Here is a 27,762-nt window from a genome sequence, read left to right on the forward strand (position 1 = left end):
GTGATGTATGTTGACGATTGTCGTGGGGATTGCTGTGAGAAGCCTTGGAGACTGGCTTTGGATCGATGTTGGGCCGCCGTTACAAAACGAGGAACGATGTAAAAGTACGGGGGACGATTTTTAAAGCACGACTTTACGGTCGATCACATGGCGGCGAATTAAATTATTCCGCTCCACATTTTTCTTCCAGTCGCAAGGGACACTCGTGCGTTCTCTCGCCTCTCCCTTCTTCTTCTCTCTCTCTCTCTTTCGCTCTCTTTTTTTTATGCAGTAAAGTTTGATACCGCGCGATGCAAACGCTTTAATACCTGATCGCTTTCCGTTTTGCATACGAAACTTATCTCTCTCGTTCTCGGGAAGACCTTTGGCAAACTATATTATTTCGAACTATCTATCTCACATACACATAATCGCTCGTTTTTATATGTCTCCGGCATCATAGAGCGTTAAATCATGAATGAATTATCACCGCGATAAATTGTTCTTTCTGTTTGTATAACGGCGATGCATAAATGATTAAATTGTAATGTAGTAATTATCGCGAATTATCCGTTTAACCCTCTTTTCGAAATAGATATAGGGCATAGAATGAAATTTATATATTTTATGTAGATAAAATATATATTACAATGGTGAATTTTGGTTAAATTACATTCGGCGTTAAATATGCATCGTCGTTAAAAGGTCGTTAAACACACTTGAATAACATTCCCTCGGGAATTTTCTCGAAAAAGAGCCCGCGATGTGGTCGACAGGCGAGGATCTTATAAATCATTTCGTTACATTGTCGATTATGAGCGATTCGTGCATAATGCATAATGTTTTCGTCGGGTCACGATCTTAAACATTCCCGTGTACTATAGGGATATCTATAAAATATCCATAGAGTATCTCGGCATTTGGTCGCGTGTCGCTCGCTCGCAGCCATCGTGCCCGATAGTGCCAAGATAAAATGTTGCAGAACGCGTACAGTGTGTCGCAATGTGGTGTTATTTCCGAAAATATTCTGCTCGAGTTGCGAGTTGTGCGAAAAAACAGAAATAACCATTCGAGATAGTGGTCGGTTCGCGCGCGTGGGAAGTGAGTACAAGTCCGATAAGGATAGCCAAGTAGGTGTATGTGTGCGCGAAATTGTTCAAAAATATTCCGGCAAACTTATGCGGGGAGGGTCGGTCGCGTTAACAGCCTCGTGCATTTAATTAACGCTGAATTAAAAGCGAGAGATTAACGGAATGTTGAAATTAACGTTGAAGATTTTGCTTTTGTAGGCTATAATTGTTAACTTTAATAATGAATAACCCTTTACAAATTCTGACATCACACGTTGACGTTAACACATAGAAAATAATTAATATCTCGTAATCTAATTAACGCGCGTAGGCGTGGTAAAGGTGCATAATTGTAAAAGCGTTGAGGAACGAGGTGAAATTACGAGGCGGGGCCGACGAGAGGAGCGAAACGTTGAAACGGAAAATGAAAGACGGAAAGAGATGTATAACGGCGAAAACGATCAATCACCCGAGAGGACCAGAATGGTTGTGCCACACGGCTGCAAATAACACTTTGTGTGTGTGCGTATGTGCCGGCCAAAAGCATCGGCGAGACGTATTACGAGTTACTGCTCCCGGCTGTTTCTCGTCGCTGCGCCGAACGTGAAATGCACTCTTCCTTTTTTTTTCTTTTTTCCTTCCTTTAACAGCTCTTTAAATTTTCTCATTAGGCTTAACGCACACGAGCGGTTTTTTTTTAACGCAGCGATGAAAAAATCGTCACTAACTAGAATGATGAAGAAACCTGCTAATGTATATTGCATTAGAAATTATTTTAAAGTAACATAAAGAGTAAAGTATAAAGTATATAAAACAGTATTATTATATTTAAAAAAACAGTTGATTTACGTAGAATTATTTGATATACTATTATTGTTCGATTAAATTTTCTTTCCAAATAAACTTTTATATATTTTACATATAAATTATTTATACACATTTATACAAAAATATGAAATAATCTTTTCTTTTATTCTATTTTGTAGAACAAGTATCGATAATAAGAACTAAAGTGTCAAAATCGCAAGGCGTAAAAATTTATATTTATAATATAGTTTAATTATACAAATTGAATGTTTTGGTCACATTTCGGGTCATCTTCAGTAAATGTATGTCAAAATTCACATGAAATTAGAACATTAATGTTAAAGTGAGATACAGTCTGAAATACTTTATAAAGTTACACATATAAGAAATGATATATGCAGCTCTCATAACTGCATAAGGTATTTGAAACTAAATATCCCATTTTGACATTTACGTTCTAATTTTATGTACATTTTAACGCATACATATATTTACTAAAAATGACTCAAAATAAAACTAAAACGTTTTTGTATAATTAAATTAAACGTACTTGTATAAATAAATTATTAAATATAAATTTTAGCACTCTAACTTCTGCAATATTTGTTCTTTATTATATAAATAAAGCCATTTCTATTATTGTTGATTTGATATTGTACTTTCTATTTTATTTATTTTATATTTTATTTTAAATAAATTATCTTCTCTCTCTTTTATAGACATCCTAGATTAAAAATTATTTTAAAATAATTTAACTTTCTTTTTCTCTTTCTGACGTAAGGTTTTGTTTTTTCGTTTTTTGTAATATATTATTTTTACTTTAAAAATAATAAAAAATGATAACCTAAATAATCTATAGCTTAAAATATTATTATTTTTATATGAGATAATTTACCTATAAATAATCTACAGCTTAATATGTTATTATTTTTATATGAGATAATTTACCTATAAATAATCTATAGCTTAAAATGTTATTATTTTTATATGAGATAATTTACCTATGTGCACGTTTGCACATAGTATATTTACTTTGCATAGTACGATTCCTTTGAATTTGATTTCCAAAGCAGTTTCTTCACTACTCGTGTGCAGCAACATAGAAGCACGTTTGTTTGATATATTCGTGTTTCATATGACTTACCATACTGCCGCGAAAATGGTACGTGTTGCGTTTTTAAAAATAGTGCAGTAAGACAAACAGTGTGTGTTTTATTGATTTGACGCTATCACTGTTTTATAGAAAAAAAAAATATTTTCATCCCGACGAAAAACGTATCACAATTGATTTAATTATAATTTGAAACGGGTCAACAAGTTTGAAATTTTAAAGTTATTACGAAAATTAAAATACATTATTCTGATAAATCATCGTCTTGTTCCATTTATCACAAATTAATAAGAAATCTTGGCACATATATAGGTGTATGCTTCCTCAAAAATTTATATTTTGTTTCGCGATATAGATTTAGGAGATACACGATTATAAATTTCCCTTTTATAAATCACATGGAAAAAGATTACATAAATTTGAATAATTTTTTTATTATTAAATAAACGGTAATATAAAAGTTTAGTGTTATAGAATAATTACATAAATACAAAGCAGCACATAAAGCGTTTATCTAACATATTATCGCACGTCGCACGAGCATCGATTCCTTTGCAGTTGCTCTTTAAGCAAAGATTGCTTTTAATCTTTGTATACTTATGTCAACGTATGTTATGACAAAGATAATGGACTTCCTCGGGAAAAACGTACCACCGTCGTTTTATGATCTATGTCGTGCCAACCACCAACGATCATAATTCTGCCTTCAAACAACGTACGCAGATTTTCCAAACAGACCGATTAAAACGGCACAACGCTGTGTTGCCAAGCCAAAATTCACATAATGCACGTGTTTCGGTAGCCAAGTGTGATGGAGAGGGGAGAGTGGCAGTCGTTCGTTTTATTTCACGAGCTTGACGAATCGTTCATTAATGACATGACTGTATTGAAGCTCTGGGTAATATTACTTGTTTGTCAGAGAGAAAAGCTAGCTATTAAATATACATCTTGCGTTTTCGTTCGAACCGTTCGACGAGTGGCGACGACACGTGTCCCGTTCAAATTTTGATACGCGCGGTCAGAAACGAATCCTATCTGCCTCTCTCTTCCACTTTTACCAAAAGTTATTAGTCACGAGAGCGACGCGTTCGATGATAAAATAACCAAAACCGCAATATACCGGCGAGGTTCGTTGAGCTTTTAGTAATTAAAACACGCGAATCATTAGCTTTATCAAGTTTTAATTAAAATTTAATTTCTCTCTTGTGTTTGTGATTCGTCAAATCGATTTTTAATTGATTCGTTTATCTCGTGAACATATCTTTATTCTCCCTTGTAACTGATGTTAGATCAAATACAGAACAAATATGGAAAGTTTTTAGAAAATTATTTAGAAATATCAAACTCGTTACTAAAGATAGAAGATTGAAATTAATTAGATAATTTCCTTTAGGAATAGTTAGAGTTTAATAAATTAAATAAACTCGAAGAGTTTGACATGCGTAGGCAGCTGTCTGTTAACAATTACACATCGTCACGTATCGTCTTATTTTATTATCTATTAATCAGCACGCGACGATAGGTATGTCGTCTTGATTTAGTTTGCTTTTAAAATTAAATTAACTCGCCTCGAGAACCGTTTAGCTATAAAATATCATGCCTCGAGTTTGCGCGTTACTGCTCAACTATCGGATCGTAAATCACGGTATATTTCTATACGCGTGCCCTCGATAATCCATGACGAAATAAATACACGTCAGCGTAACTCTATTATCATATATTAACGCATTATTAATTCAACTTTTTTTCGCTGAAATAAAGTTTTCGATGGAGAGAGGAAAAAATTGACTACGACGTCGTCCGAGGTATTTTCATTATCTTCACTTCTGGCACGTCCCACGCGACAGCGAAGACGATTAACTAACTCAAGGTTACGTTATGTATGATTAATGCCGAACTGGTCACGATACATAATTTGCGTTTACGATATTTACGCGAAATTTGTCGAATATCTTTCCGCTACGTTGAAATTGGCTGGCGATAGATCAATAAAAGCGTTGTTAACGGCGGCAAAATAGGGATCTAGGCAGCTCCAGCTGTGGTTTATTTCTGGTTTTAGGTCCGTAGGAGAGATGCACGGTGTCTCGTCTTTAGAAGCACACGTATGCTAGCACACTGTGGTCCGGCGGGTATAAACGCGAGAGAAATAGATTATTTAGTAGCTAGTAAAGCGGGAGCGGCCAGTAAAGGCTGCTTTTCTTGTCGTTCAATAAGGCTGCGCACGACAATCGTAAATAATGCAATTTTAGTACACGTTGTAAGCAAAATGGCACACGTATACACCTGTCGCTATGCACCTGTAATTAGTTATATGAGCGTATTGAATCCGATAGACCGGTGAGAGAACGATCCTCTGTTTTTCGCGATAAAGCTCGAAAAATTGCACAAACGCGGACTTATTCGCAGACTATCCTATCTGTATCTATACAACTAAATTTCGTACTCCCAGGTCCATGTTTCCGTGTATCCTGTTGTTGTGCGACACGATGTACCGTGATGGTTCATACGCGATTTTTATATACAGATTGAACCAGGCTTGAAACAGCACGCGCGCGCGAATGCAATCGCATTCGGAAAAAGTGCAAACTGGAAATTGGTTCGCTCAACGCGACGTGCAATATCGGCGGGGGCTTTCGGTCGCTTTGTTAAGTTTTTACAGCTTGTCCGTTTTGAAAGAACGGTCTGTTGGCTCCATTTTTTTGTTCCCTCTGCCGGATACACGTTCTCTAATGGCTTAAAGAGCGCTTGATTTCGTCGTAATGTTTTTTAATCCTTCCGATAGTGACATTAAGGGCTAGTGATATTAAGAGATAAGGATATTAAGTTGTATGAAGAACAGATTTTTAAAGGCATTTATTGATAATTCCATCTGTATTTATATCGAGCCATGAATTACTACTTTCCTACACCTCATGAATAATACTCTCGCTAAATTATTCATAAGTCACACTTTGCGTGTGCCGGATAAAGCGCGTCGCAATTTCTAAAATAGGTTCTACAACAACACGGAATGGTGTGATATAGTTCGCGAAATTAAAGGTTAATTAATTTTGCTTAGAACGACGAAAATCTCGCGACGGATTCTGCAGGAATGAGAGATATTTTACATTGAAATATCAGTTACGTAACATTTCGGGATGAGTCGCTAACAAAAAAAAAAAAAAAAAAAAAAAAAAAGAAGAAGAAGAAGAAGAAGAAGAAGCGAAAAATGAGAAAAGTCAACGATTTCTATTATTATACTCTAATATTTTTTATTCAGAGAATAAATTGACCATTGACCATTCTAATAGATCCCTCGATTCCTTTCTTGTCCCGAGATTTCGATCAGGAGATGTGACTGTCGGAACGATCAATGGTAATGCTTAAAGCTGAGCGATGACCATAATATCCGTCCACAAATCGCGTTCAACGACTGTGTTTAGATAACTATCTCTATCTAACGCGGATAAGAGAGGAGAAAACCGCTAGACACATCTAGCAAGGTCATGTTCGCGTGCCAGCCGTCGCCTCTGGATTTTCTTAGGTGATATACGTATCCCGCCGTGCTTGAGTAGTTTGGAATCTATCTTGAGCCCCGGAAACCCTAAGCTCCCTCCTTCGAGTATCAAATCGTAACTTTTGAGCTGTAGATGTCAAGAGGATCACAAGCTCAAGATCACATGTTCAATTATACGTTTCGTCGTGTTGTGAAACAAAAATACGAAACAAATGATTAAAGACTTAACATCAGTTCGTATTGATTACTAAAAAAAAAAAAAGAAAAAATTGGCAACTTTCTGTAGTTGTTTCTATGGAAATTGGAATTAGCTGAGATTTTAATTAAGTTCTCGACAATTTCCTGTTGGTCAGCGATTCATCAATGTCCTTGAGAGAAAACTCGAGCATCGTCGGCATAAAATGTTTATATGGGGCACTTTGCCTACTAATTTTGGCCCATCGCGTCGACACCCCGTGGCGAAAGAGAGATTCGATCTATGCGATTCGCGAAATAGGAAAGGAGGACGAAGTGAGAGACGAGGGGAGGGACATGGCATTGAAGATAAGCAGAGAAAGGTCGCGACGAATTAAGCGCATATTCTGTACTTGCATGAATACGTGACTCGATTTAACGTAGGAATATAAAAGCAAGAGAAATTTTTGAGAGATTTTCAAAATATTTATTTGTGTATTTATTACATGACAATTTAGTTATTTATAATAATTTTAACCGAGAAAGAGAGAGAGAGAGAGAGAGAGGGAGTAAACGGTCCATTGCGAAAACAGCAGTTTCTTTACGTATCTCAAGCGAAACTTCACGACACAGAATGTCATCGACAAAACTTGTCATTCTCACGTATATACGAACATAAACGCATCCAAGCGGAAGACCATTAAGTTACATATTTCAGGAACGAGACTACTTGGAACGGTTCTTTCCTTTATACTGTCTGCGCTCTAGTGACTTTATGGTAGATTTGTTCAAATATAGTTCTGCTATATAGGATCTCTTTTTATTTGTTATATTCATTTATTGTGTCATTTTATATATTTTATTCGATTGTACGAATAACTTGTCTATATAGCCAGTTTAATAAACGCGTATAACGTAGAGATTTATGCTTAATGCATGCTTATACATGCAGGTGTAGCTTAATCTTTATGTGGTTTGTATACTCATTATTAATAACAGTAATACACTTGTGTGCGTGTTAATTATCTAGTATCAAATTAGAACCTAATCCTCCTATCCAATATATATGTGATAGAGCTTGCTTCCGTTTAGGGTAAACTAGGGTATGATGGCCGTACGGAAAAGATGGTTATAGACTGTAATTTTTTCAATAATCGCTACATAGAGCGATCATTATCGAGTCATTATCAAAGATAATCGATATTTATAGTAGTTTATGTGCATACATTATTCGAAATAATGATATTTGTGAATATTTTATCATATTTATACTTTTGACTACCTGCAAAATTTTTCATGTGTCCACTAAACCTGTTATAACGTTAAATAAATTACAGTTAAGCTATATATCGTAATCGACGTTAGACATATTATAAAGATATGTAAGTTGTAATATGACCTATAATTTTTATTTTCGTTTTCACTAATTTTTTTTTATAAATATTATAGCCATCTTTCCGTCGCTGTGGTCATCTTTTCCTTAAAAGTTGGGTAAGATGGCCAATAATTATGTTATACTATTTTAATAATACCTATAAAATTTCTATGAAATATTTTCCTTTTAATTTCGATAATATTACGTAATTTAAGCTTTAGTGAAGATAATATGCCAGACGCTATTAAAAAAATAACAAAAATAAAAGTATGTTTTTTGCATTTTAAAAAACTATGGCCATCTTACCCGAGTTTACCCTATAATTTCTGTATAAACGAGATCTATGTAATCGGGAGAAACGAGAAGAAACGGTAGCGAGAGAATTCCGCTGTCGAATCTCGCGAAAATCGAGAGCGGACGGCGAATACATTTGGCACGAGTGTCACACGAGCGTAACGCGTAAAGGAATGCGATGGAAGCAGCTGATTTACGATCCACGATAGGACAGATCGCGTGCATTTCCGTGGGAATATCCTCCCTCCCCTTTATCCTAAATCAGTTTAGCTCGTCCGGCGCGTGGGCGCGACGCAATCTGACTGCGATTGATGTCCGCGGAAGAAGAATTTCGAATTTATCGCCTCTATACCGCCCGCAGTCGCATTATATAATTGGACGATTACTATATTTACGCTGGGACCATTGTCGCGCGTTGCACGTTATTACATTGCAGCGTGTACGCGTTTACATCGCATTACTGTTTGATGTATGCACGCCCATTGTGTCGCGGTCGCGTCGCCGAAATTACGTCAACCAGCGCGTTCTCCGCGCTCTCTCGTGGTAAACAAATTATTTTATTACAGTCAAAATGTCGTTTCTCTCCTCTCGCGACGAGGTGGAATACATACGTTAATATACTATATGGACTTTTATTATCTCATTAAACGATAACGGGTCCGGTATGTTCGACACAACTCTTCTTCTTCTTCGCACGGAAAGAGGGGGCGGGGGGGGGGCGGGGGGCGTCGGTTAAATTCACTGCACGCATTCGAAGCAAGAGTGCACGCGTTTTCGCGTGACCAGCGGCGGTGATTCATGCGGGACGATTTATTAAGTCGTATTAGCCTAGCGCCGTCTCGGCGACCCGAAAGAAAGTTCCGCGGGGATAAAATAGGAACATAGGACTCCCTTTTGTCGGGCCGCGCTGCGCCCTCGTCTCGTCGGTTTATAATTATCGCCGCCGTCGCGTTGCTGCGGTTCCGCGAGCGAAAGGTATGTTGTACGTATCGCACATATGCGGACCGTACGTTCCCGCTTCGTCTTGGAGAAGACGAGCGCCAGGCTATCTCCTGTGGTCCGTTACGTCCAACTATTTCTGTACTATACGTCTCGCAGTGGTGGGCGAACTTCAAATGCAAAACTATTGAAGCTAATCGTACGCACGTGTGTGTATCGTTAAAGGATAAAATATTATTTCAAAATTTACTTATTATACGAGAGGTTGATAGCTACACAAGTAAAACAACTTAGGAGGAATATTTATTTGAATTTGCATTAATTATCGATTAAAATAATAAAGAGACATTACAGAGATTTTTGTATGAAATATTACTTGAAATTTTCAAACTGGTAGTGAGGTATTTCAGGTATTTTATTTTTCGTATTCTTGTTTTAAATATGATTTCTAATATTGTGCAATAAGAAAAATAATTGTAAAATTGATAAAACAGAAACTTGCGTTTAGCTGTAAGAACGAAATGAATAGAATAGATTAATACACATTCGTGGAAAGAACCTATCATATTTAGGTACTTTGTTGTTAAAATGAGAGAAATAATTATTTTAGTTATGAATACCATTGAATTTTCTTTGATAAGAAATATATGTATATTTGAGATATTTATTTTTGATTTGCTTATCAATTAATTAAATATTTTGAATATGATCTTAAAGTGTAATCGGACGCATAGATCGGCTACGTTAATAGTTAATAAATTTAATATATTTTAAGATTTATAAATTTGACATTGCGCAAAGCACTTTTAGCACATAAGATTTTAACAGCACATAAAATTAATAATTAATTTTAGTTAAGATTTGCGAGGAAAAATTTGTCCTGTAGAAATTAAATTTTTATTCTTATAAATTTTTGTGTACAGTTACTATAAAATTTTAATGATACAATTACTATAAAAGTTAGTTTGATATAAAAATTATATAATGGTATATATGATTTTGAGATTAAATTATATTCTACTATATTTGCCCCATTTCTAAGGGAAATCTTTACTTTAGCTCACAAATTAATTATTAATTTTATATGTTTTAGAAGCTAAAAGTGCTTTGCGCGCAATGTCAAATTCATGTGAATCTCGAAGTGTATTAGATTTATTCATTTTTGACGTAGCTAACCTGTCCATTTCCTCTTTAATTAACATTTAAAATTCAACATACACGCCGTACATATAAAATTTTTGTTTAATTATTTATAATTCAATTGAAGAACTAGAGTGCTTAAATTAGTGCTTATATAAATCTATGTATTTATTTTCTATTTAAAATACTACATGCTTTGTGCCCACTCTGAACAGCGCTTCCTCATGTGCGACCTGCTATTCCAGTCATGTCGCTAAAAAGATTTCAACGTCTCGCGTCGAGACGTTGAAATCAACAACAAGATGAAGGCATCGTCCTTCGCTGCCAAAAAGCCTTCTCTCGGAAGACGTTTTCGTTTTTCCTGATTTACCCGCATCGTTCCCGCGTTTCTCGTAATTTTCTCTCGCTGGCATCGGAATCCGTACAGACATATCATAACTTCCAACACCTACTTATTTCGGTTAGCCTCGTTTATTTGTTTTGACGTATTTGCTACAATGCTACGTGCACGATCGTAAAACCCATATAATTAACACGCGCACAACGCGGTGTAAATATATTTTATCATATAATAGACTCTTACGTAAAATTCTTGAAAGACTCTGACAGAGTATTGCATGTGTACAGAGATAAATTTTACCGCATATTCTTGTCTCTCGGCTCACTCTATATTCCCATCTCCACCTACTTACAAAGTTACATACGAATTGATGGGATCTGGTTGACGGTGTTGCAAGAAACAACAGAGATATATATGTAGAGACAACCGGACAGATCTTATCTCCCGCAATAAATCACAACGAGCTACAATACGTCCTATTGTTAGCAATTATTATTGCCGTAGACCTACGTATATATATAAACCACGACAAGAAATTGCGCAAGGATTAATTGCCGAAATAGAAAACGAAACAGAGAACGCTGCGTTTGAAATTATTTGATAGCGCAGAGTTTGAGATATAATTACTTTCATTTTTGTACGCGATGTAGGGTAAACTAGGGTATGATGGTCGTAGGTTGTAATTTTTTTCAATAATCGCTACATAGCGCGCTTTTTTATCATTATCAAAGATAATCGATATTTACAGTAGTTTACGTGCATACATTATTCGAAATAACGATATTGTGAATCTTATATCATATTTTTACTTTTGATTACCTGCAAAGTTTTTCATCTGTCCACTAAAAACTGTTATAACGTCGAATAAATTACAGTTAAGCTATCGTAATCGACGTTAGACATATTATAAAAATATGTAAATTATTATATGACCTATAATTTTTATTTTCGTTTTCACTAATTTTTTATAAATATTATAGCCATCTTTCCGTCGCTGTGGTCATCTTTTCCTTAAAAGTTGGGTAAGATGGCCAATAATTATGTTATACTATTTTAATAATACCTATAAAATTTCTATGAAATATTTTCCTTTTAATTTCGATAATATTACGTAATTTAAGCTTTAGTGATGATAATATGCCAGACGCTATTAAAAAAATAACAAAAATAAAAGTATGTTTTTTGCATTTTAAAAAACTATGGCCATCTTATCGGGAGTTTACCCTATAAAGAACTTGAGAATTTACAAATATGATGCGACGTATCGTTTTTTGCAAAAAAAAAGTCGTCTCTTCATTACCTAATAATTTTCAATGGAATTTTCGTAGAATTCGCTCTCGAAATAATCCCGGGACTCCGAAAATTTAGGGAAAAGCAAATGCAATTGCGTGGGTCTACCGAACAAACATGCCATATATTTTCGTCGCACGCGTGTTATGATTTTCAGGAACCATAATTCCGACAATAGTCGCACAATTTTTTTTTCACGGAGGCTGAAATTAGTTTGTCTCGCGAGCGTGTGGCCGTGACTGCGCCGGATTTATGGAAGCTGTTTGGGCTTCTCTGCCGACGCGGAGAGTGCCAACTCGCGCACTGTTATCATTCGTTTTAACGACTTACGGGTAAACTTTGTCTCTCGTATTCCAACACGCGGGCGAATCGACTACGCGCTTGAATCGTGCGATGGATTCTCTTCTCTCCGTTGACGTCGTTTATATCCCATCCAAGACAGGGGGGAGAGAGCTCTCGATTTCCGCCTCGCCCTCGGTTATTCCAACGATATGATCGGCGTGCGTCGCGCTTCGAAGATTCCGCGAATATCCGCCGCTCGGATTCGGAAACTCATATCCACCGTTCCTGTGTCCTCTGCGATTCCATCGATTCTCACAATCGATTCGCACGATCGTATAGATATTTCATCGTTACGAACATTTTTCTTGTCATTTTTCGCTGTCGCGAGAGAGAAAATCGCGCGCTCACGTCTTCGATAATGTCACGTTAGTTTTTTTCCCAAATGTGAAAGATTGGAAAAGATTAGAGAATAATGACGATTATATCAGTGCTGGATAATCCATCAAAAAGCTAATATCTTGGTTGTTACCGCGAATAAAACGTCATGTTCTAATAACTATCCGAATGCAGATTTATGCTTAAATATGAAAGCGGATCTGTAGTACATTCAAATTATGACGTTGGAAAATAACTGCTTATTAATGGTGGCCTCCGTAATCCCTACTATTCGACGATACCGCATTTGCTTAACACGCAAAAATTTTCTACGTATATTTTATATATCCAGCTAATTAGTTATTTTTAGTTACAACTCGGCGTCAGCGCGACGTTGACAAGTTTATAAAGAAACGCGGTAAATCAATTTTGTAAGAGAGAGCCGGTCACGCAGTTTCCCGATACAACCCGGTATACTAATAACGTTATATCACGCTCGCGTTGTTTTACGGGGTTTCTCACGCAACTAGGTTGCCATATTGGATTCGAACGTTCTAGCGATTTGATTTCCAGTTTTTCTACTTTTGTCTCTTTTTTTCTTCATTTCGCTAATCTACGCGTGAATTTCGACGCACGAGAACCGATCGACCTTGTGCGAATGAGTGAAAGTCGACTGTCAATGTGTGGTTTCGGTCCAGCGAGTCGTGTTTTGCCCTTTTTTCAATTCTCTGATTTTTTTATTTCCTCTTTTTTTACGCGTCCGTGAAGGGGGAAGGAGTCATAAAGCAGTAAAATTGTTCTCATGCGCCTCCGTTAGACTCAGCTTGTTGAGAATTACATTTTATATATTTACAACGGCCGGTTATTCTGTCCGCAACGGTTAATAGAGCAAGATTCATGACATCTTCAAACAAATGTTTTTTTTTTTTTTTTTTAAAGAAAATATGATAAATTTTCGATAGATTCTGGCATCGACATTAAATTTTCATTCCAGTTAATTGCAATAATTAGACAATTGTGCAGATCTGCTTGGTTTGGAGTTCAATTATTTACACTCCGAATAATTTTGTTTAGCACATAATTATTAACGTTTCAAAGCTTATGTGAGATTTGCGCATTGTCGAGTTTGACAACGCACAATGTCATCGTGTGGATAATTTCGTCAATACTTTGCATACGAAGTGACAAGTGCATTTTGCAATATGATTAATTTAGTTATCTATAGAATTCGACTTGTGGAGCGTGCTGAATTATTAGGCACGTAGGACAAAGGTGATTTCAAAGCTAATTCTAATATTCTCTCACAGAGATGTATTACAGTACGTTTACTGTGAATCATTACAGTGCGATGTATCGCTGCGAATTAATCATAATTGGCGCGTTTGCAAATATGCATCGTACAAAATTTCATCACGCGATATCGTAGAGCGAATGAAGCGATGAACGGTGAATGAAGCCTGTGTATATGTCGACAGAGTGTAATGCGACGGAAATTGTTTATATTTCGACGAGAGATTTGCGTTGGTTCTCTCGTGCTCAATCGGATGATACGCGACGTAAATATCGAATTGACCACTCCCGATGATTGATAAATCGCGACAGTAAAAGGGTTTCGATATCCCAGTTCCATGAGCGATGTATGAATTATGATCGTGGCCCCGTGTGTCGAAAACAACGCGCAATCGACTGGAATATGTCGGTCAAGATGTGGCGGAGAGTTAATAGGTCATCGTGCGCGATGGGAACGTCCAGCTGAATTTCTACGAGGCAATCATCTCTCGGGCTCCCATCGGACCGCGCGTAGCAATTACTTTCGTCTAATCGGAAGCCTCACGGGCCTCCCACCTGCGTAATGTCATCCCGGTGCCCTTACGTCATAGTTTGCCTCGCTGCGCCATTACTCATTTTCTCTCTCTCTCTCTCTCTCTCTCTCTCTCTCTCTCTCTCTCTCTCTCTCTCTCTCTCTCTCTCTCGATTATCTATCTTATTATTTGCTTATCTTTATCTTTGCCTTGAACAGTAGCATGTACATACTCTTCTCGTGCAAATTCTCTCTCTCTCTTTCTGTTGGACTTTCAACACTATTCGGGGAGAAACGACCTTGCACTAGAGAGCGACAACGACATATACGCTTCGTAGTAGATTTTAAATTTTACTCTTGACGGAGAGACGAGAAGATAAGATTTGATAAATGCGATGTAGCGAGAATCTTAGAATTTTTGTGCTTGTACTTTGATACAAGTTTTTACTTTAAAAATATTTTTTTTTTTTTTTTTTTGCATAAAGAATTTAAGAAATATTTATTTTTATTAAATAATATATCTTAAAAAATATGATTTGATATATCTGCTGGATCTGTTATTAATGAGACGACGTATCTCATTTTTTTCGCTGACTCGGTCAGCATAATGCCACGAATGCAAACGAAAGGGTCGATGAATAAACGGGAAATCGTTATGGATGTTGGTTGCGGCGACGACGAATATGCCGACGCTATGAATATGTCCGTTCGCGTATATTGGCCGCACCGCCGTACCGTTGGATCAAAGGGTGTCATGTGCGTTAAATAAATAGCGTGTATATATACGTATACGCTGTGGCTGATAGATATAGCCGCATTGCTAATTCGTCAGCGACCGACGTGCGGGATATTTCCGTTAAAATACGCTCCTTCGCTAGAACACGAAATAGCTGTTGATCGACGAGGTGAAAATTTCGAAACGTGATTTTACATGAAACCAAATTATACCGGCTGTCTCTAAATCACCGAATAAATTTCTTTTAATAATAGTTTGGAGATTATTGTTTTTTTTTTTTTTTTTTTTTTTTTTTTTATATTAGCAAAAATATCAAAGCATCAATAGTTTTAAATTGCAAGCGAAAAAAAAAAGAGTTTTGCAGAAAAAGTTTTGTGAAATTAAAAGCTTAATAAAGTTACTTTTTTAATCAATATTAAGTGGAGTTTAATAAAATTTGGAAGCTTAATTATATGACGAAGATATATAAAATTAGATAGAAAAAATTGGAAATTCGAAAAAAAATTATAATCTCTCTCGATATTTTCGCTGAGGAAAAATCGTCACTTTATGTACACATGTAAAAATCATGATTCGAGCGCAAGATTCATTTTTCATTTCGACTTCTCGACCTTCGATAGACGAAGAAGAATCAAACGCCCATTTAAACAATGTGACTGATTTACTTCGGCGACGATTTTATTGAAAAGAACAACGGGACGTCATTAGTCGAAGCTATCGGTGCTATAATAATTTAGGGAAATAACGGCCGTTGTCATCGGAAACGGGCAATCAGTCGGTCGATCTCTCGATTTCTCGCGAAAAACGAGAATTAAAGTTTGGATCGCGGCCAAAACGCGTTTCAACGTTCCATCCCTCTTCTGCGTTTTCGATCTTCGCTGATTATGAGAGAGGAGGAGAAAGAGACGTGCGGTAATGCTACCTCTGCTGTGTGTTGCGAGTGCAGTTTGCTCCGGCGGGAACGAATTACAGGGAGAACGCAGGAAGGGGAAGTGGTGAGAGATACCGCGGGGCAGGGAGGGCAGGGGGGAGGGAGAGATGTCTGGGCGTCCCCAGGGGCAACAGGTACCCACACAACGCCATTAGCTTTTCCGTGAGACAGACAGACCGACCGACCTATCCGGGGGGGAGAGATACCCGGCCACGCCGCCACGTGCTCGCGCTAAATATAAGTCTGTCCACCGTCTGCCTCTTTCCACTGCTCTTCTTGTTTCGCTAAACGTGGCCGCGGGACCGTTTGTCTGCTCCGCGGAAGAGCAACAACCGATCTATATATATATATATGTTGCTTATTTAAATCGAATCATCAGTTTAGAATATAAATATTGCTTGTACACATTTATTTCGTCGAATTCGATCAAAGGTTCTCATCTCTCGAAAAAGGGGGATCTTATCTGCGGGTTAAAATGAATTTGATCGTCGACAACTGCGGTGTTGTTTATAAACGACTTTTGTCTTATGCAGTCCGAGAGCAATTCTTTTTCTCAGCTTGAATCTCATTTTATTTCTACGCGGTAAAAGAAAGTTTCAACGAAACACAATACCGTCGGGGGTATACGCAGTAGGCCTCGGTATTGCATTACCCCGTATTGTCCTAGTTCGCCGGTTGCGGTGAACCTTCCCTTTTCCCTCCCTTCCTTTCCCTTACGCGATTCTCACCTCGGTACGTGCATTTTTCATACTTTCACAGTCGTATAACGTCACTCCTCTATTTTCTTCACACTCGCTGTATAATCTAAAAATCTCCGCAGTGGCGTGACTATATCGGGTGGTGAATCGTCACGCGAAATCGTAAGGGCAGTCACATCATATATACACAACTGTTCTAGATACTTTGTTACTTTTTGCGCCCCTGCACTAAATATGTCAAGATCATTTTATGAGACTTGGAAATACTTTTTGATATTTCGATATATACAATTGAAAAATCTCTCTCTCTCTCTCTCTCTCTCTCTCTCTCTCTCTCTCTGTCGCTCTCAAGAGGAGCCAGAAGAAGGCGGAGTAGAAAGGGAGAAGAAGATGGCCGCGATGGGGCTGTCGGCTTATACGAATAACTCGAGGTTGGCACGGTCACGTCGCGGCCCTCGACTCCATGTTCTCTTGGTTCAAACCGTTCTCTCTTTCTCTCGCCTTCTCGGTCCCTCCCATATGTCTGTCCCGTCTCCGACACGCTACGGCCAATTTCTGTACCGCCGCATTTATATCTCTTTGTCAATCGCAAGGAAGTCTCGCGCTTCGAAAGAGACACGCGCCGTGGCATCACGGCATGGCGCGCGAGAGACACGTGTACGTATAGTAGTGGCGCAGCCTGTGCGTAATGGAAGAGTAAAAGGTGCGGTTGTAGCTACTGCCCAAAATCGGATTCCATCGTGGACGGCAAGATTGCCAGTTCCAACGGTACGGTCAACGATCGCGAGACTTCGATAACTCGCCACGCGTTCGCGTCGCGGTGGGACGTGTCGCGTAATTCGACCGAAATACCGCGGACAGCTCTTAATTAAGTTTTACCCTCTGCCAAAGGCACGAGTGCACGACACGCCGTGCCAAGACTAATCCATTTTCCTTCGGATAGAGATCGGACTTTCAGGAAGCGAATACAGTGATAGGAAAATTTAGACTTTCCAGTAGTTATTTCTTCATGGATGTACGTAACGCGTTTTCATTTGTACGTTTAAAGTTATTTTCGGATAATAACGTGTTTTACGTTCTGAACAACCGTTCAGAAAATGCGCACGCATCAAGTATCACGTAAGAGACTGTTAACGCCTTATAAAAGCGGATTATCTCTAGGTAGTTGTGTTAACATGTTGTTACGACGTGAGCAACATTCATATCGCGTTAAACGTCTGCGTGTAAATTGTACAATAGGAGAGGGAGAGAGCACACTCGTCGCCATCGTCCCGAGACTCGGGTTTTGCTCGAAATACCAACGCGCAAACTTCTTAATTAACGTCCTTCACCTGTTGCCAAGCGCACAATGTACTCCTTGAGATTACCACGGCATAAATTACGCACTAACAAAAAACCTTTCGTTTATCTTGTTGTGACGAAACTATTCTGTTACGTATCAAATGAAATAAATGTAAATTATGCAAAATATAATTTTTCTAGTTGTAAAACTTTCGAATTTTTCGACCGCGTCCTACATTATAAATTCCAAATAGTAGTATAGAATACGATATATATATATATATATATATATATATATATATATATATATATATATATACTTAAAGCAATTTATAATTTATTTATAATATATTTTTCTTTATAAAGAAAATGTATGTATATTATAATATAGTATAATATAAAATTAATAATATTTTATATTTTTTTAATAAAGAAAGGAAGGTATGTGACATAAATATTATATATTTAGGAAAACATAATAAATGTAGGTATTCATATTTGCGAAAAGTTTTTGCTTACGACACTCTTTTCTTTTTTTTTCAAATTCTATACCGTTCTGTAAAAGATACGGGGCACATTGCTAGCTTATCGCTAATGCGGACGAAGTGCAAAGGGTTAAATGATGTAAGTTTATACAGTGCCCGTGGAATTATAGTGCGGTGCGGTGTCTTCGCAGAGATGAAAAATGACGTCTGTGTGTTAGGCGCGACGAGTGAGATACGACGCGGCCGGCTAAAGCGGGCTAAAAGGGGACTAATCTTAAGCTAAGACGATTCGGTAGTGCATCCCTCGACTGCAATGCAGAGCATTGAATCTCCCGAGACTCGTCGCGGTCGGACTAGAATGAAATATTGCATTGTATTACGGTGTCATTTTTTTAAGGCTGCACTCGTGGTCTACATTCTCGATTTAATGTCGCACATCCTCGATAAAGCTTTCATCGTTTATTTTCGCGGTCCTATCTATGGATGAAGCGAGAACCGTCTGGAATTAATGTAATTCCGACATTGATGGTTGGATTCAACGTTGACAAATGTAATTTGTATCTTGACGCTTGCGCGATAAAACATTCAAGTGCAAAATTATGCACGAGCTGACACGACGGTACGATTCGCAATTGGCTTGGAAGTAAAAGTTGCTGGTACAAATATAACCCGTGTTTCCCCTGATTTCTGAAACGATTTATTATTTGTCTATTTGTCGAAAGCTGAATTTGTCATGAGCTTCACATACGAATATATACGAAGTATGTCTTGTGTGAAAAATGATAAAGTTGATAAGATATAATTGTTGTACCGTGCACACGCGATAATTTATTAAGTCTTCGATGGAAGAAATGGACGGGTTCAATTTATCGACGACTTTGTAGTCGGATACAAATGACGGCTATATGACTGCGATATTTCGGATTATTTTTGGACTGCAACTATGTATACGTCAGCTTGCCGTTGAATAATTTTTTTTCGACCGACATTCGCGTCCAAGTTTGTCGCACGATTTATTCATCGGGGTCGACCAGATAAATGAGTTGCATGTTTTTATTAACTTTGATTTGTTTAGTTGCACGCCGATAAAATGAATAGATATGCCCCGATAATAATTGAGTGAAGTTGAGTTTTTAAGATTTTTGTTTTTTCAATTTAATAATCTCTCTCTATTTTGTTAAAATTAGAAAAATATACTCAGACTCTTCTTGAGGTTGTTGGAAAATATAATAGGTATAAGTTGATTTCACTAACGTTTCAATATATAACTGATACAACGATTCTCTTGAAAAAAAGAGTAGCTGATTGATTAGATGGTTACGTGCATCGCTGTGTCATGTTAGTATGTTATCTGTTTGCTTCCGATGCTGAATCTCTCTTCAGTACGGTAGGTCACGGCAATCGTGTAGCATCTGGTATTATTGGAGAGTCGTCGTTATTTTTACGTGAGAACTTTGTTCTCCCTTGATCTTATCCGAATGAGAACGTGTCGTGCGAACGGTGAAACTACGATGCCAAAGAAACGGACGAGTTTCATTTCAAAGGAAGCACGTGTCGGCGACGAGTCCCTGAGGAGCGTCGTAAAGTTTGTCGATAATGAAACGTCGAAACGCTAAACACATACTTGTTCACGGAGCCCGACTTTCGGGTGCGAAACTCGGTTATTCTTTGATGTACGATATTAACGGTCTCGTTAGTAGTAATAAGGGGCCGTGCAGGGCCTCGTAAAAACGTGTCTCGTGATAAACGATTAAGTGGGCGAGAAACCAGATGCGCCTGTACATGTGAGACGTTCTTTATCGGTTTTTTATTCGTGCTATCTCTAAATGAACTCGCAAACAGTCCTGTCGTTTAAACGTTCGCGCGTTCCCATTACGATGACATTTTAGTGTTTGGCGAAGAGGGAGTGTTATTCCGGCAAAAATATTGTGTCGTTGTCTCAATGATAAAATATCGCGATACAAAATTCCGACTTTTTTATTTCGCCGTAGAGAGAATGAAGTGGCGACAAAAAAGATGTACTGTGGCAATAACATACAACAAGAAATCGGTTATATACAGAAAATAAGAATTATTGCCTCTTCTTTAGGATACCTTGCATTTACAAAAATTAATTGATTTATTAACAGGCAAAATAACTCTTTAATTTAATGTATTGTTGGATGTATATTATTAAATTTATAATAAAAATAAACTTGACACTCACCCGTACGAGAGACGCAGAGATCAATACGTGTTAATTTGTTAAAATGGAAATTCAATTATAAACAGCGTTAAAATAATTAATATAAAAAGGAATTGTTGCACGCAATTTAATTTTTCATTCTTTTTAAATAGATAGTAAATAATTTAATATGAAAGTTTTATGTAAATTTTGAAGACATATTTTTTTTAAATATAAATTTTTGCAATATAAATCTTTAATAGTAAAAATTTAATTCTCTTATGTACATTCATACATATAAATAATAGTGATCATAAATTTTGACGTAATGTTAAAATATTTTATATTTATTTATATGAAAATATTAATTTTATTATAAATATTTTAAAAGTATTTCTCTCTCTCATGAAATAAAAAAATCTAGAATTTTATACATATACATTTCATTATTTAATATAAAATAGACTACCATTGTGGAGCAATTATTTTTATAAATAACAAATAATAAATTAAATAAATTATAAACCTCATGGTTATTCCACCATTGGCTGATGATGCCTCCTTTTTCTCTGATGTCCATTTTTTGCTTCTTCGTGGTACTCGTATAACATTTGCAAAAACACAGTTAATTATGATCGCACTTTGAATGGCACTCTCATGCGCGAATCTTATTATATATCCATGAGAGAATAATAAGGAAACTATGCGGAGAAAATTTTACAATACAAATTGTATTAAATATACAGTCTCTTTTACAATTTCTAATAATAATAAATTTATTATAAAGCTGAAACAACGGGACATTATTAACAAAGGGACATTATTTATAAGATATTTATTATTACAAAAATTGTAAATTATACATTTGTTATATTGTTTGTTAACGATTATGAATTTGTGTGTGCATCGTAATATTTGAAATAGTACATAATTATAATACTCCGTTGTAAGATATAATATTATTGATTGAAAATATCGTGAGTTTTTAATATCTTAGTATGTTTCACGATTACAAAAAACTTATTGCAATTTTTATATATAATATTTTCTCCGTATATGATGATACAAACTAAGGATTTGTTACACTGCCCGAAAATTACGCGATCAAATTCTGTACATCCTCTACTAGCAGATAGTATAGACTCTTGTTTTGAAATTCCTGTATGAATAAAAATAAACTAGTAAAAATTTTGTAGAATGTAACATGTATCATTGTTGTATCAAAAATATTATTTGCTGCCTACTCGCATGCTAAAATACGATCAAATAAATTGTATATACAATATATGTATATAAAATACTGAAATAAATTATTAAACTTTCAATGTATATATTAAGCTTTTTTATATGAATCAATGCGGCGATTTGCTCCGCGTTTTCAATCTAAAAATTGCGAATATATATAATGTTACAATAAACGAAAAACACGATGTAATATATATACGTATATATATATATATATATATATATATATATATATATATATATATATTCGCAAATGTAATATATATTATTACCCATAAATATTGCAGTATAAAATAATTTATAAGTAATCTACTTTTGGCCGATGCGATTATATTTTAAACCAATGCAGTGTGCAAAATAACAATAGATGCTTCAATAAGTAAATGTATCATGTTTTTTCGTTATTTGAATCTTTTGAAACGACTGTGTATATATCGTATATACTTTGCATTCTCAAACTGAAAATAACGAACAAAATATATTTAAATTTAAGACGAAAACTTTAAAATGTGAATATTTGATGTTAAAAAATTATTTAAAATTATATATATATATATATGTGTATATACATATATATATGTATATACATATATATACATATAATTAACAAAAAAATAAATAATAAAAAAATTATTTTAAATATACATTATTTATATATTTACAAAGATAATTATGTGTGTGTGTATGTATATATATATATATATATATATATATATATATATATATATATATATATGTATGTAAATATATGTATATATATCATAATAAAGCAATGATTTATAATTTTTATTCTTGTCACTTACTTTAAATATATTTATTTTTGAATACACAATTATTTCTTTAATGATACTTGCAGTAGATTTCGCTTCACGTATTTTGAATTTTTTACTTAACTATTTTATTCATCATTTTCAGATTAAGAGCGCGAAGTAATATACAAATTATTGTATCGTGAAAATCGAGTAACGAAAAGCTGTGATTTATTGATAACTAATTTGAAACTCAACGAACAGAATATTCCTTATTGACTTTATAATATGTTTCGTGGCGATAATAAATGTAGCAAGAAGTATCTACTTCCATAAATAGCCATCGGTTATTTTTATAAGTCGTCACTTCTCGAGAGTTAATCAATCTCACTGATTATCTCTAATCTTTCATAGAAAGAATAATCGCGTTTAATATCATCTAACATTTGTCACGTATTTTATAAGAGATAACACGAGAGATCATATTTTGACAGAGATAATGCAACAACATACAGATGAAAATCGCTGCTTGTTTTATGACATGCATGTTGTTTACACGCGGTTACCTTGTTGTTATTCGTGAAACTCTAGCAGGCAAGTAACGACGCAAATCTCTCTCTCTCTCTCTCTCTCTCTCTTCTTTTATATATATGTATATATATTGATTCCTTTCATGCAGGGATTTATCGATATAAAATTATTGTAGGGTAAATTAATACAATAATTAATATTATATATGTGTACCTATGATATCATATATTCATGTCTCGCTTATATAAAATGGACGTGTTGAGCCATGCAATTTATTTTTACCTGTAAAATCAACAGAATTCTTTTTAAAAAAGCGTGTTGCAAGGAACTGTAAAATTTTTTGGAGAAAACACTTTATCGAAATTCCGAAATTGGAAGATGCTAATTTCATAGACGTTTTATTTTAAATTAAAATACACCAGATGATAATATATACTACGCGTTTTGGAGTCTACAGTATTTGCGAACTTTTTAGATAAATTGAAAAGTTCCGAATTGTAAATAAAACATTTTGTCCAAAAAATATAAAGTGGACCGTTTGCTATCGTGCGGTATATCCTTTGTATACGATGTAGAATGGTATCGTTTGCTACCATGTGGAATTTTCGTTGCACTTGCCAATCCCGTGCTGTATGAATGAGTTTTGCAAGCAAAAATATAGATTCCGCTTTCATAGATGTTCTCCGTTATGCTTATAGAGAGATATGTATACTTGATTATATTATTAGACCGATTTTATAATTAGGTCGGTTTGCCAAATCGTTAAAACTATGAATGCGTTATACAGTATTCGGGAAATCTCATCAAAGAGATGCTGCCTCTCAAAAATCAAAATGCGATGCGCTTTAGCAAAATTGAATTTAAATGATGCGTTTACTATGTCAATTGAAATATAGCATAAATATAAAAAAGGTTGTATTTTATTTATTGATCTTTGTTACTATCGTAATAATATTTATTTTTATAATTAATATAATCTGTTAATATTAATTTTTTAATCAATATAGTTTATTCACAATGTAGGTATGTACGATTGATAATGTTTTGTGCGCCAATACACGTGTACGAACGCATTTCGTTGATCACTTTTTTTTTTTTTTTTTTATTTTTGTTAACGTGGTCAAAAAGTGAAGTTCTCGGTATAGGTCGACAAATTTACACTACGTCGGTGCCATAGGCGTTAAAATGCATCACTCCGGTCATCGGTTTATCGACAAAAATCGAACGTGCTAGCCATTGTTGCAACACGCTCGCATATTCGCTTCAACATCACCGGCACTTGACTCTTTACCCGTAAGCATTTTCTGCATCGTAGAATCCTTTTCAATTGATTTATGTAAATTACAAAATCGATAATATTTTTATTTATTTATTTATATCGAAATTATATTTAATTAATTGCTATTATTGATAGCGTGATTATAGACTAATATTGTTTGAGTATTTTTCTTATTGTTAACACATTTTGAGGATACATTGAGTATAATGAAGTTCTCCTTCAAAGCACAAGAATTATAATTCTAGTCGATGTTACTCAGCTAGAGTTGCGAAACTAAACACAGACTTCATCTCACGACTTCGTTCCATTTTCGTAAAATGGCAAAGTAGCAGAAGGCTAGTTTGAGGCGAAGTTTGCTCTTTGCATCGTAGGTTCATCAGCAAAACGTGTCTTAACAATAAAGATCGATATGCTTTATCTTTCTAGCTTAATTTCGCAAGATAAATTAAATACCTCTTTAACAGGAGAGTTTCTCTTGCGTGTAATATTGCAGTAATTGAAATGCGCACGCGTTCTTACTCAACCGGCAAAATTTCAGATATTTAGGGCATCGATCAGAATTTCGGGTCTCTACCTTTCATTTAACGGTGCGATATGAAAGTGCGCTCGTGAAATTTCGATTGCATAACTGATTACAGAACGGGATATCGATCTCCATCAGTGATTGTACAAAGTTGCCAGTTATGTGTACTATAGAAAATACAGTTACTACATGTATTATAAAACGTAGTAAAATAATTCTTACAATCACTCGACATACCAGAGTACCCTCGCGTAACCGATCTCGTAAGCAATCGCCGTGATTTTTTTTTGAATAATCTTACAACTTACATACCGCGACTAATTATCCTAACTCGTCTAATTATGCATTCGGCATTCTCCTCGCTCGAGCGAGCGCGATTCAAAATCGAGCTCATTGAACTCCACAATGACATCACTTCCATCGCGACGAAATTCCGAAAGGTTCACCGAGACTCGGTCCAAATAACGCGCGCCTTCGCTTTATGCGGAGGCGAATGCCGGCGCGGTGAACGCTGCATTCCTGGTCGAAAGATCGTAGTGCCGTTGCACGAATCTCATAGTGGCCATTATGCTGGTCTCTTTTCCTATAAATGTGTGTGTACGTGTGTGTGTGTACGTATCTGTGTGCGCGAGAACATGCTTGTAAATTATTCGCAGTCGGCCGAGTCTCGCGCGACGATATTCTCTTATACCGCGAATGACAAACCGACGACAGGTGCTTTTAAACAACCGACCCGTCTTACGCGAGGTCGCTTCTCTCGCTCGCCAAAAACTCTTGCCATTTCTTGCGCGGCGCGCTATTTCTCTAGCCCTCACCCCTTCTTAACAAACTACGCCTCCGGCTTTTTGGGGACAACTTTGTCACGACCGTATTATTTATCAACATGTCGAGACACACAAAAGTGTTGTATATAGGCGAGATTTTCATCGTTTCGGTGACACGTTTTCGTTGTTTTATCGCACCACGAGAAAGTGAAAACAGATCGCTATAGTCGATCGAAATAACCGATGTAGCGTCGTCGATGACGCGCGGACCGTCGTTTTTCTTCCGGAATTGCGACGAGAAATCCGAGGCGCCGCGAGGCCTGTTTTTATCCGTGGTGTACAAACATCAACGGGGGTAAATAGCCTAGGGCGCGGCTCTCTTTGTCCACCTACGCGAGTTATAGCGCCAAGTAGAGGAGGTACGTGCGACTGTAATTCACCCTGAGCCTCTGAGAGACGAGATTGCAGGCTGGAGAACCACCCGTGGTCGTCTATTTCGGTTTAGGAAGAAAAAGGAGAGAGATAGAAAGAGAGAGAGAGAGAGGAGAAAACAGGGGGGATCAGAAGGGTATACTTTTGGCAAATACTGCATGCCACAAAATTTGCATCAACGACGATCGTTAATTTTGATTACATCTGCCCTTTTTTGTGATTTTTAACGCTGCATTAATGACATTATAAGCGATTCCTTTATGTAATGTTTAAAAAATACAATGATATTATTATTGATCCGAAAAAATAAATGTATATTATATTTTTTTTTTTTATTTATCAAACTTATGTTTGATCGAATTGACCTGAGGATTCTTTTTATATCGTTAGTCAACGAGTATGCAGGATATATCGTTGCAAGATTATTAAGTGACAGTAATTTGACAGTTAACGTTTGTTTCTCGCTTAAGTGGATTACAATTTGCATATTTGCGTTACGTACAGGCAACTCAATCGAGTAAACTGTAAAGTGTTTGCAGCTGGTAGAACTCTAATATTACGATCTAAAAAAAAGAGGCATAAACGTGCTTCGTGGCAATAAATTATAATTATTATAAATTAATTAATTCATAAATTAATATAGGGAACAAAATTAATATTAATTCGTCCATTTAATCATTCATTTAATAATATCTACAAATTATTTATCCCGAGCTGGATAATATCCTTGTATGTTAAGCTACAGATTTATATCTCTCTTTTCATTTACATATATTCGCAGATATATCTAAAATACATGTTTATCGATTTGAATGAACGGGTACTAAATGCCCGTAAAGTGGGACAAGGAAAAATTTTCAATCAGGCACGCGATCCTGCGTGCGGTTTGTGCGTGTTCTTTCGCCCGTATCGATAGTGATACGGGCTACGTTGACGTGTGTTACGCAAAAGTTAGCCCCTATGTCAACGATCCATCGCGTGTGGTGTATAAAAGTACGTTTACACGTTGTAACCCAACGAAGGCACTAACTCCGAAATAGAGAGAGTTTAAGTTCGCGTTTCAATAAAACAATTTTTTTTTTTTTTTTTTTTTTTTTTTTTTTCTTTTGTTTGAATAGATACTCTGTATACATGTGTCACAGGCTGCAAGAACATGCGTTTTAGTAAGTAATCGCGAAATATGTTCACGAGGATAATACACTTTACGATAATGCGCGCCGGCTTTTCGACTTTTATCTACGAGCGACGACTTTTTAAAGTTTCCAAGTCGAGAATCCGGAATCGAAGATGTAGCTTTTGCGACTGCGTCACTGGACGGTTCTTTTTCGCGATTTGATCTTTTTGCCTGAAACTTACTTGTACGTAGCGCCCGAAACTTTTTCGCGAGAATAAATGAAGACGACGTTTCGAAAATTCAAATCTTGGCGATATCGATAGAAAATATCAAAAAATTAGAAATGAACGAAAGATG

The 27,762-nt window shown here is 36.0% G+C and overlaps 1 protein-coding gene across 3 annotated transcripts in view; it reads left to right on the top strand.

Annotated features, from left to right (window-relative positions):
* LOC140671131 (pseudouridylate synthase RPUSD2) overlaps positions 1-27,762 on the top strand; it is a 124,247-nt gene that overhangs the window by 5,692 nt on the left and 90,793 nt on the right. The window lies entirely within an intron of this gene.

Source organism: Anoplolepis gracilipes, chromosome 11 (assembly GCF_047496725.1).
Source record: "Anoplolepis gracilipes chromosome 11, ASM4749672v1, whole genome shotgun sequence".
NCBI lineage: Eukaryota > Metazoa > Arthropoda > Insecta > Hymenoptera > Formicidae > Anoplolepis > Anoplolepis gracilipes.